This window comes from Patagioenas fasciata, chromosome 2, assembly GCF_037038585.1.
Source record: "Patagioenas fasciata isolate bPatFas1 chromosome 2, bPatFas1.hap1, whole genome shotgun sequence".
Taxonomy (NCBI): domain Eukaryota; kingdom Metazoa; phylum Chordata; class Aves; order Columbiformes; family Columbidae; genus Patagioenas; species Patagioenas fasciata.
Genome location: NC_092521.1, coordinates 96,112,786 through 96,125,085, shown reverse-complemented (window position 1 = coordinate 96,125,085; position 12,300 = coordinate 96,112,786). Strand labels below are relative to the sequence as shown.

General features: G+C 41.7%; 1 non-coding gene across 1 annotated transcript; it reads right to left on the bottom strand.

The window, feature by feature from the left end:
* Window positions 1–723: 723 nt before the first annotated feature.
* On the bottom strand, window positions 724–813 carry TRNAY-GUA (transfer RNA tyrosine (anticodon GUA)). The gene is given in 2 exon segments: window positions 724–759; window positions 777–813. It is a non-coding gene; the product is annotated as a tRNA-Tyr (tRNA).
* Window positions 814–12,300: the final 11,487 nt, after the last annotated feature.

Genomic DNA, 12,300 nt, shown 5'->3' with positions numbered 1-12,300 from the left:
GGAAGGGGGGGCAGAACAGGTGACTAAAACTGACTGAGTATTCCATCCCATCCATGTCATACAACCTATAAAAGTGGGAGATCACAAGGGTCTCACTCTCTTCGACCATGGCCAGCATCTAGAGAGGACCCTTCCACCCATGCCTGTGATCCAAGGCCTGAGACCCTGCATCCCTGAAAACAGTTCCAGTTTGCTGTGAAGTCCTGCCCAGGACTTCCAGGTGCCTGCCCTGCAGCTGCTGGAGCCAGGCCAACTTCACATTGGGGAACGCTGCTATCCGGGATACTCAGGATTGGTTTTGTATATTTTGTATATTTTCTCTATTTACTAGTAGCATCAGTAAAGCATTTTAAAACTTTTTTTCAACTTGCACAGTCTCCCTTCCTCCTTATCATCTTTCATATGCATGGAGGGTGAGTGAGTGGGTAACAGAGAGCATCTGGCACAGTTTACTGTTGCCTTGCAATTAAACCTTGACAAGCCCATACATTCCGCATCAACTGGTTAGGTAGGGAGGTGGCAATGATCAAAGCACCTGCATCATAAGAATCAGCTGAAGCAGGCAAGGTGGGTAGTAAAAATGAAATCCTTGAAACTGATATGTTTTAAGTAGACTAAATTTCTCAGAGAGCCTAGAGTGGCATATGGTTGGTAAGGGCAGTTCTGCAAAGCTGTAAATTCCAGAAATAAGTGAAATACATAGAGCCAAAACCTCAAAACCTTTCCTTCGAGCCGGAATTGAACCAGCGACCTAAGGATTCCTTTGCATAGACAGCCTACAGTCCTCCGCTCTACCAGCTGAGCTATTGAAGGAAGATGAAGAATAAATGCCAAGAATGAGTCAAGATTATATCAACAATAGCCTTAGGCTCAAATGGGCTTCCATATGTATTGCTTTTCACAACAGCAAAACAGTATCCAAAAAAAAAAAAAAAAGGCACAAAGCTAACTTTCCTGCAAAACTGGATTTTGGTTACAAAACTGCCAGTTTTCTGCCAAATAGTTCACAGTTCTTGTAAGACTGTTCGTGGTGGCAGCATTAAGGTTGGAGTTCCTGTGATGACCCATATGAAATCTGTCTACTGCTTGATAAAGAAATTTGACCGCTCTTTGGTGACCTTGTCACATTTCCACAGTTGAGCTAGGAGAAGAGGGAGAACTCCCCTCCACATAATTCCCCACAACAGTTCTCCAGCCAAATCCAATAACAAAATAGCAAACAAATCCCTTAACACACTCCCCAGCAGCTTTGATAGCAAATGCAGAGGAACAGAGGAAAAGGATGTAAAGGAATAACCATTGAAGTTTTAACTCAAATCCCACTAACTCCCATGGTGCAGGTAAGGTCCCTCATACACAGATGAGGTTGCAATGTCTGGCATTGCCACTGGTGGCCTTCCCAGCCCCTGGGCCTGGGAAGTTGAGCCCTTTGTGAATCATCTGTTTGAATGCTGCAGCTCACAGCTGTGGCAATTGACAGCAAACTACACTCTTTTTGAATTACAGTGATTCATGAGCATCTCAGCTGTCTGAGCAGCAGGGTGGGGCAGAAAGCTGCAAGCAAACACCCTGTTTGCCGAAACCATGCCATTCTACTTGCAATGGAAGTGTGGGTAGCAGTATTACCTCAGCGCCCTACAGCATATCCATCCTTAACCCATGGTTACCTCCACCTCCTCCTTGTGACTCAACCCCAAATGCTAGGCTGTTTCAGCAAGTGTGTAGCCAGCAGGTTGCAGGAAGTGATTATTCCTCCATATGCAGCACTTAGGAGCTTGCATGGGGAATGCTTTCTCCTGCCTTGGCTCCCTGGTGCCAGACAGGTGTGGACATAGCAGACTGAGTCCAGTGCAGGGCCATCAAGATGGCCAGGGAGGTGGAGCACAGGGTGTAGGAGAGGAGACAGGGAGCCGGGCTTGTTCAGCTTTAATGGATCAAGGGGATGGTACTGCAGTCTGCAACTACCACATGGGAGAGCATGGGGAAGGCAGGGCCAGGCTTTACTTGGAGGGTGCACAGTGAGAGGGTGGGAGGCGACAGGCACAAGGTGCCACCAGAAAAATTTTTATTAATATAAAGGGAGAAAAATACCCTGAGATTAAAAATTTTCACCACTGTAAAGGCTGACCAGAGGGTGGAATGTCCACCTGTGGAGATACTCAAAGTTTGACTGGACAAAGCCCTGAGAACCTGACCTAACTTTATAGTCTGCCCTGTCTGGAGCAAGAGGTTGGACAAGAGGATCTCCAAAAGTCTTTACCAAACATACACAAAAGTGACCCCCATGTCAGGAAGGCAAGTTAACAGAGCAGATAAACTCACAGCAAAACTATCAAAAAGTACTTCTCTGGAAAACACAGCTTTTCATCTCACAGTCAAACTCACACATGCACATTTTATTTCTTTTCATACTAACAGATATCTTAAACCTTCTCTGCTGCTAAAAGCAACACAGATCTTGATAGAAACTTAATAAGATGTCTCACTGTTTATGTTCATGGGAATATAGGAAGGTCAGGCAAAATTTGACCTACCTACAAGGTACTGTCGCAGCTTCTCTGAGGCCTAGTCCTGGAGCATGTGATATGCCATGACATTCATGTACACACTGACGACTATCAAGTCAGCTGATGCTGTGAAGAAAAACATACAATGGAGATAAACAGAACTGCTGTATGCTGTCAGGGCAATATCTGCACTCTCTGGGGTCAGATGGTCTTGGTGGGAGGAGGTCCTTGAGATACCCCTATGAGAGAATGTGTGGTTAATCTCGTGCTGGAGAAAGAATGGCACAACAGATAACATGGACTCAAGCTCCTAAATCAGAGCAGATAGCGTAGCCTCAGGGTTCTAATCTTTTCCAGTCCATGGACCTCACAGCATTTTCCAGAGGTGCTTCAGGCTCCTTTCAAGCAAATTTAAGCCTGTTGTCATGAGTCTGCCTTATCTAAGTTACCTTTCACAGACCCCTTAAAAATAATTCACTAGTCCTACCCATGGATTCAAAGATGGCAAAACTGAAAATGACTGCTCTGTCCAGTTTAACTTACTGACACTGTCATCTAATCCAGTGGTGAGGTACCAAATGCTGACTTTAGGGGAAGTTATCACCATCTCTGTGCTGTCAAAAGTTGTTCCCAGTGAAGATAACCCTAAACAAGTTGTATTTTCCTGTAAGAAATCACTGGCAGTTAAGTCAAGATAAAAATTCAAATGGAATCAGATAATAAGTGGATGCTGTTACTATCTATTCATGAATAAATGCGATGCAGAAACCACAGTGTTGCCTTGACAATAAAAAGCATTGGAGTTCTCTTTTTGTGGAACTTGCTAGCAGTCATGTGTGGCTGATTTGTGAGAGATATTCTCCCAAACTACAAATGTACCCCCCAGGGCAGCTTTTCAAAGTAGATATTCCGAGGAAAAAATAATTAATTTTTTTCTTCTTTTTTTTTTTTTTTTTTTTTTTTTTGAACTTGGTAAGCTTTGAATGCTTAACAGAATTAAATTTTGGCATGGAGTTCATGAAAGATCTCTGATTATTTCGATTCTTTTATCTGATTAAATGAAGATACCAAGCTTTGAGAGCCATGTGACTGGAGCCCTGAGCTATATAAAGGGTACAGCTCACCTGTTTCATGTGGTGTAGAATAAGATGAAAGGAAAGGATGTAACTTGAAAGCAGGATGAAGAACAGCCAGAGGTAAAGCTACTAATAGCTGGACTGCATAATTATACTTGGTAATGCTATGTGTTTTGTTAAGCTCAGATTAACATATGATGGTCTCCAGTGTTTTGTATACTTACAGACTGACTTTCTAACATGGCTTTAAATGGTTTAAAGGTTTTTTTTTCCAGTAAAAAGCTTTAAAAAATCTGGTTGATTCTGACAGACTTGGGGGGATTGTTTTATTTCCTTTTGAGGTGGAAACACACACATGCCCTGAATACGAGCATCAGATTGGCCTCACAATGAATCTGTGAAATCTTAGTGTTCACTTTAATTTTACATGGTCTGTGTTACCTGCCACTGGTTGACTGCTGTGGGTTCTGCACCACCAGCAGATGAACTTCGGATATCTCCGTTTGGCAGTCTTGCTGCCAGATACCTCGGCAACAGAGTAGTTTTTCCTTAAGACTGTTACTCACAGCAGCTTGAATGGAGAGTCTGAAGCATCAGCAAAACAATCATTTCCCTCTATCTACCTGTGAAAATTCAAGATAGGAATTCAAGACAGAAACCTCTTTAGGACTGACTATCTTTGTACTTAAAGGCTGAATAGCAGCTGGCACAACAGATCCCCAGTCCTGTCTGGTGTCCCCAGGCTCTGTTGTGATGTAAATAATATGTATGACTCCTTGGGCCACCTTCAGAGACAACCTGAATAACATGTCAGCATGAACCAGTGCCAAGGGGCAGGATGGTGGAAATGCAGAAGGAAAAGAATTGCGAGAGTACATGAAGGTTTCATATAAAGGAAGTTTGATTGCATTTCCACAGTGTGGGCTGCGTTTAAAGAAATGCAGAGTTTATAGGCCATTACTTACAGCTATCAGTTCTTGTCATGCTCAGAGAACCCATCTAACACTTCTGATGCTGCACTGTTATCAGTAACAGACATCCAGATGAAAGTATTCTTTGGGTATTCAAAACCTGAGCTGCATATACTTATACACAGATATACCTAGCTTAATTTTGCTACACAACAGCCTTATAGGTCTGGGGTGGCTATTTATACAAAAATATTTTCTTTACAGTTAAATTATTTTAATTCAGTTCTTTTCCTATGTATGGCAAGTTCCATAAGCAACTAAAGCAGAAAAACTGAAGACCCATAGTAGTGCCCAGACATCAGATTCAGATTGCACAACCCTCTTCAAGCAAACAGCGTAGCACCAGCAGCCAGTAGCAATTATATAAGTGCCCGAGAGCTCACTCCATCCGCAGACATGGAAAGAAGTAGCCTCCATCGAATTGTCAAACTATTTTTCAGTGTATTAAATATTGAGCCATGTTAAGTCAAGCTACGAAATGCAGAGTAGCATTCCCATCTTCTCTTCCACACAGGGTTCCACATCTTCCCTCTCTCCCGGTGAGAGGCAAGACTTGTAATGTGTGAGCTATTCTGAGATGATAATCAGCCCAGAAAGTTTTGATAATTGGGTGACAATTAACCACAGTCGGGTCATGACATTATTCAGATACAATGGACTAGCTCCTAGCTACTGTAAATCATAAGTCATTGGAGAGCCTGACCCCTATCTAGTTTAGTTTAGTTTCCATCCAACAAATACCACATTGGACTTTTTTTTGTTTAAGCAAAAGCTCAGCTAGTCACCCACAGGCTTTCTATGCCCTAATGTCATGCCAATGGCAAGGCACAATACAGTATTTCTAATTGATCCATTCTAGCCCTGTTTCTTCCCCCTGTGTGTACATATTGCTTTGCAATAGCAGCTGGAAAGGCTCTGGTCTCACTGGAGGCTTTGGTGTCAGCAAAACTGCATCATCTGGGGGAGGACAGCAGTGCAGAGGACAAAAGTGGGACTATTTGGGACACAGGAGAGCCCACTGCCTCCTGTGGCCACTTCCCTTTGGGTACAGGCCTTCCACCCAGCCACTTCCCTTTCTCTTGCTCATCAGGTCTCTCAAACTATAACAGCCCTGCTGAAAATGAAACATGCATGTCATATATAATGAGAAGAGGCCCAACTGCTGACAAAAAAAAAAAGTGTGAAATTACAGTATCAGTGTGAGAGGGAGAGATATGAGCCCTCATTCCCCAGGAGAGAATTTGAAAGTACATGATTTTTTCCATTCACAAGCAGCATTTAAGGGGCAGCTCTTGAAGGCTGAGAGGAACCACCAGAAGGAAAACAGCATGTAGAAGCAGAGCAAGTATTTATTCCCTAAATATTTGAGACCCTTGATACAACTACTTGGTTTGGTGTGGGGAAATGTGCATGCACAGCCCTGATGAATAGCTGTCTGTGGTTCCTAAGGTGCTCTGTCTACAAATAATACTTTATCTAGTCTTTCTGAAGACCCAAGAGCAAATTGTTTAGTGGTCACCAAAAGAGAGGAAAAAAAAAAAGTACACCATTTTGGCTGGCTTTCCTCTTCACAGAAAAATTTAGCACTCCTGGGTGAGGAGGAGACTTGTCTGTGTTGGGTCTGGCTGTGGTAGGGTCTACTAGTCTCTTGTACTCATGAGAATCTAATTTATTTTTAAAGAGTGCTTTAATATAGCATAACAATATTACCACACATCTTGCTCAAGCAAAGAATTTTTCCAATCTATATTCAGTGCCAGATAGAGTGACTATAAAATGAGTTACTGTACCTTAAATTTCTGCCTTGGCTATAGTGACAGGAAACTAATTAGGCAAACTCTGCCCGTGTCTTCTGGACCAAAACCACATTACTTGGACGCATAAGAATTACCAGCTGCATGAGAGCTCGTGCTTCTGGAGGGAGTTGGACTTAAAGGATGAAATAACAGGTAAAGGAGCAGAGAACAGTGGCCACTGCGGGGCCCAAACCAGTAAAGCAGCAGTGTTTAAACTCTTTTCCAGCTAAACTTTAACACCTCACAATGTGGCCAAAATATGTCAGAAACCTATCTGTGGCATGAATGCTGGGCTCAGTCCCCATGTAAAACTAAGCCCTAAACACAGTTTGACTTTTCCAGGTTATTCTTAAATTCCAAAGACCATCATATTGGAGCAAACTGCACATGCTAATCCTGATGGAGCAGATCGTATGTTTCTTAGCCCACAAAGCTACTGACCTTCCTGAGTCTGGCAAGCTTTGCTGGGCTTCACTTCTGCCATCAGAAGCAAAGACCTTTTGTCAGGCACGAGTGTTTGATGCCTTTTTTGCAAGCATCTGTGCTTCTGCGAAACGATTCTCGAGAACTTCTGTCTTCTTAGAAAAAAAAAAAAAATATATATATATATAATCTGTCCTCTTCCCACTTCCTTACCAGAAGTTGGGTTGCAAACTATGACCAGATATTATTTGGTCCTTTTTTTCTGGTATTCCTACCTCTACATAATCAGATCCAAACATTTCAGGTATCGCTAAGTGTCAAACAGGAAGACAGGGCTAATATCAAATTTAGTCACACCTTAAAACATCCTTTCTGAAAGGGTACTTTACCTTTGTTCTTATCTTCCAAAAGGTAAAAACACCCAAAATAATGGCTGCACAGTCCTTCCTTTTTCTTAGGTTAGGCTCAGACAAAAAAAAAAAAGGGGCACAGCATTCAGAAAAGAGCTGGGTGAAGGGATCTTATTGCTACTATTTTGTGTGTATTGTTTATATTGCTATAGTGCTCAGGGACTTCAAACAGGGATCAGTGTCCCACTGAACTAAGCACTGCAAAAAGGAACACCACAAAGATAGTTCTCTGCCCCTGAGGGCTAATCTTTGGCCATTTCTCCACAGCATTCGGCTAGAGCAGGGCATAAGTAAGTGTATTAGGGTGTACTGCATGGACTGCATGTAATCTTACTTCTATAATTACCCTTGCTCTTCCCTAACCTACTGCCCCACCTCTGGTTGTTAACCTAACTCATCACCTCAGTCTAAATTTAGTTTGTGACCTTCTTGGACAAAAGTCTTCGTGCCTTTTCATTTGTTCTGTTTTATTCGTTTTGCATGGGTTTGAGCCACAAAAAGTAATATACATCATTGAGAGCATGAAACAAAATAACTTCCTTCCCTCTCTATGAAAAAGTGTATATGATATATTTAAATGTGCATCTTGAAATGTTATTATTTTGATTATGTATTTCCATAGCACGTAATGTAACCCTATGGGTCAATGAGCAATACAACTGGTATCACAATATAAAGAAAGAAGTCTGGTCAACTTTGGTCTATATGCACCAATTGTTTCTCCAGATGATAGGCAGACAAAGGAGATATGTCTGCAAAATAATTCCTACTGGTTAAATATGAAACCAGCTGCTGGTATACTGCACTGTGATGAATAAATTGGCTTTGCAAGTCCTCGTAAAGATAAAGGAACGTGACAAAGTCAGGACAACACAGTCTCAGCATCTCCAGAGCCTGGACCAAAACACAGGCATTCTCCCACCTCCAAAGTTCTGCTTTCCAGGCCAGCCTCATGCCTGCAGAATTGTCTTCCCCTGCCTGCAGCCACAGCAGCTTCAGTTCCATCAAGGGACCATTTCTTGGCAAAGGAGGGTGTTGGAGCATTGGCAGTTTCTAACCTTTCCCAGGGAAAAGGGACTACCAGGACAGAAGAGTCTGTAGAGCCAATGGTTAGAGTAGTGCAGTAGTGTCCAGCAGCTCTGCCACAATTCTGCCATCTGTCACCCATTTGTGCTCTAGAAGAAGTAAAAAAGAAGAAGAGGCATTTGTTTAACAGACTGTACTGAAGAACTATAAACAACACGGAATGTTAGTTTACACAGAGCAGCGAGGGTACAGACAGCGTAATGGTGCAGTTCACTTCTGTTTCCCTCCAAACCCTGTGGGTCCACCTGACTGTCAGCTTTACACACAGCGACTCGTTCTGCAGGCTTGCAAAGCTCAAACTCACTCTGCCCAAGATAGCAGGGTACGTGATAAAGAGAGTCTCCAAATAAATGATGGACTTCCTCAAATATCCCTCTCCTTTTCACGAGCAGCAGCGAAAAGGCAGGGGCCAAAGCTTTTGAAAGCGCATTTCTGCAAGTGAGCAAAAGTGTGCAAACTCCGTGTGTGCGCTGCCTTCCGCAGCCCAGAGCACTGGGGGCTAGGGGAGGCACGGGGCTAGGGGAGCCCCTTCACAGCTCGGCAGTCAAGACTGAGAACTATTTGGATTAGATGAGGAATTTCGAGTGGAAACCATCTGAATGTGTGTGCGCGCCTGTGTGAAGTTGAACTGTGTTTAAAGAAAACAAATGGCTTCTTATAGTACCTCTGCAAGGTTCGGTTCCAAAGGGGGAATAAGTAAACCTTGTTTTTCCTGCCATTGCAAAATTAAATGGGATTGCATGGGTTCTTTTTTTCCCTTGTTCTGAAAGCAAAGAATCAGAAAAAAAAAAAAAACATGACAGCAACAGTATGAATAAATTGGCAAGATACACTGTAAATAGCTTCAAAGCTAAAGAAAAATTAAACAACAACAAAAAAATTATATTGCAGCCATTTTAAGATTTCAGCTTCCTTCTTCACCCCTGCCACTAAGCAGACTTCCTCAACATGTGACAAGAAGAATTGAGAGGGAGGCTTGCCAAGTGTTTTCTGACCCAAATCCTAGAGGTATCATCCATCTGCAGCAACAGACAGCTTGCTGTGGTCTGTCATTACCTTCTGTTTGGTTTTCAACACCAGCTAGCCTAGTTAATGAAAGAAGATGCAACCACCAAAGACAATGAACAGACAAACGTTAGCAGCGTTTCTGGGAAGCTTTGAGGAAGACTTCTCCAATCTTCAATAGGCCAGAATACAGAACAATAAAGACTGAGGCATGCCTATGTAAGTGTATTGCTTTAGTGAACTAGGTAAGCTCAGCTATTAGCAAAACAGGCTGTATAAAGCCTGGTGAAGAGAATTTAAGGACACGAGCCGAAAGGCAGAGCTAACCGTTCAGTTTCTGTCACAGCACCACACCTACCTACTTGGCCATTTTCAGCAGGCATTAAATTTCATAGCCTGAAAGAGCCAGGCAGTCAGAAATATTTTTCCTACAGGACCAAGACCCAGCTCCACATCCATAATGTTCTATGTAAATGTTTGCATGCAGCCCTTCACATCTAAGGTTTGTAGCAATGCATGGTATTTAGCCAAATGCCATTCCCCTAAAGGGCAGCATATTTTTGTTCTTATAATCTTGTATGGAAATTGAAACGGACATATTTTAACATGGGAAAAGTAAACAGGTTTCCCCTCAGCTAGGTGCTGCTGCATCACAGTGCTGTTGATGACAGGGGCCTGAGATTTTTCTTTACACGTTCCTGACTGAGATTCAGCAACTGCCAAGGAAGAATGTTCCCCACAGAAAACTGAATCCCTCAATTTGACCTAGGCTGACAACTGCATCTACTTAGCCAGACAATATAGGCAGCACTGGCCTCATCAGTAAAGCTTCATCATTTTGTTCTTCATCAAGCCTCCCTCCAAACTCTTATTTACCTACCACGTAAACATGCTGTACTTAAAATGCTTGTCTTTGGTAAACCGTTCTCCCTTTCGAAGATCCATTAGGCCTGATGAGAACAGAGCCTAAAAAGCCACTCAAAGCTTTTGGAGAATTCTTTGGAGTTCCAGCTTCACATTTCAGTTACTGCAATGTTTTCATTAAGATGCTTGTCTGAGTTCTACCCTGCAGGATTCAAAAAAGAAAAATGTTCCTTTTGTATTGAACACAACCAGTAGGTATTTAGCTATTTTTTGTGTATTATGACAGTGCCATCTGGCATTCATCTGCCAGGTACCTCAGGAGAATGTCCCCTTCCTACTTGCCTATATGATCCCAGCCAAAATGATAGAGTACACCAAAGGTTAACTTCCTGTAATACGGTCTCTTGGCTTATCTTGAATAAGACAATAGTCCCTTTATATTCTCAACTTTGCATTTCACATGTTCTCCTGCTTGCCTGGAAAACAGGGTCATGAAAGATTCTTATGGGTCAGACACCTCCTAATGTGAAGCCAGGGATAATGCTTGCAAACGTAGTAATAACATTCTATAAGGCCAGTTGGCGATGCACATACAGAAGGAAATATGAAATAGAAATGGAAATTTGCCCAGTTAGATTTGTTCTGTTCCACTGAAACCCTTTGTACAGTGGAAGAATAAACAAACCACTGCTCTTAGAAGTCATGGTTCACCTGCTGACTCGAAAACTCATGTCTGTCAACCAGCATGAGAGAGGCCAAGTGGACTATCTGTTTGGGTTTCTCTTTTGGTCTCAGTCTAATTTATCTTGTCAGTTCCAAGATCTCCACTCCTTTCTTGAAAGGAGGATAAAGGGAGTTTGGCTTAGCCATGCCCTCCAATTACTTAACTATTTTAAAGCAAGAAAACAAACAAGAACTGCAGTGCTAGCTCTTAGGATGGACCAGTTCAGGTTGATTAGTTCAGCTGCTGAGTAAAGTCTTAAAGCTATTTTCATCCTAGCCCCTTCCTCAATGGGCAGTTCCTTCATCTCCTTCAGGATATACACTTTAATACTCCCAACCTGCTTCTTGCAAACAGCCTTTTCAAGAGAAACAAGCCAGTCTTGAGCAATTAAGATGTATAGATCTCCCTTCACTTCCTTCAAAGCCATTGTGGAGGTGCAGCTGAAACCCATTAAATTCAATTGAGCCCAAATGGCCCATAAGTCATATGGAAACTTCCTCTGGGCTTTTAACAAAGCCTTGCTTTAAATTCCAAATTACAAACAAATTCAGTCTGTTCAGCTTTCACATGAAACATAAAAATTAAAGAAAACACACAGAGAAAAAGTTTCATCAAATCACAGGGAGCATTAGCAGAAAGTACAATCAGTTACTCTTGTTCTGAAGTTACATTCTGCAGTTAGAAATGTTATATTAAGTCCTGACAAGATTTTCTTCAGTCAGAACTGGAAGCATGCTTTATTCACTGTCTCACAAAGTAAAACTGATGGCATTCATCACCCCATTCTCTCTTCTGACTCCCCACAACAGCTAAAAATAACCTATATTTACACATATACACATAATATGCTGTGAATATATGTATAATTATATGACATATAGCTACCAGACTAATCTTAGGTTCTTATTTAATAAGTAGATAATAAACACATACTATATATACTTTAATTATTGCTTAATTATGGGTCAGGTTTTTATCAAGTTGATTTTTTTTTTAAATTTGGCTTTATGTTGGAACTCTCAATCTGTCTAAGATTAGGGATCAATATATGTGCTGTAACATCATAAGTCAACTGAACACTGAAAAGATACAGGCAGACACTAAACTTGAAAATTATACAGTAAAATTGTTCCATAATACATCTTTATTCAGACTCCCCATGGGAATGGCATGCTGTAAAAGCCTTTAAAAAAGCCTCTACTTGAGGGTTAATTTCACCCTAAGGGCTCTGAGAATAACTGGAGTTCCAGATCTTTATGATTTTGTGTCAATTAATGTTTTTTACTTTCTTTCTAATAAGAACTTAATGAAAAATATCCTGGTCTACCTATTCTATTTGGCACCCAAGTAACAAGTCATTAGAAGTATCTGAATCATTTTTAAAAGTGCTGTGGAGTAACATTTTGTAAAGATAATGGGTCTGAGTGGCACATGAAAT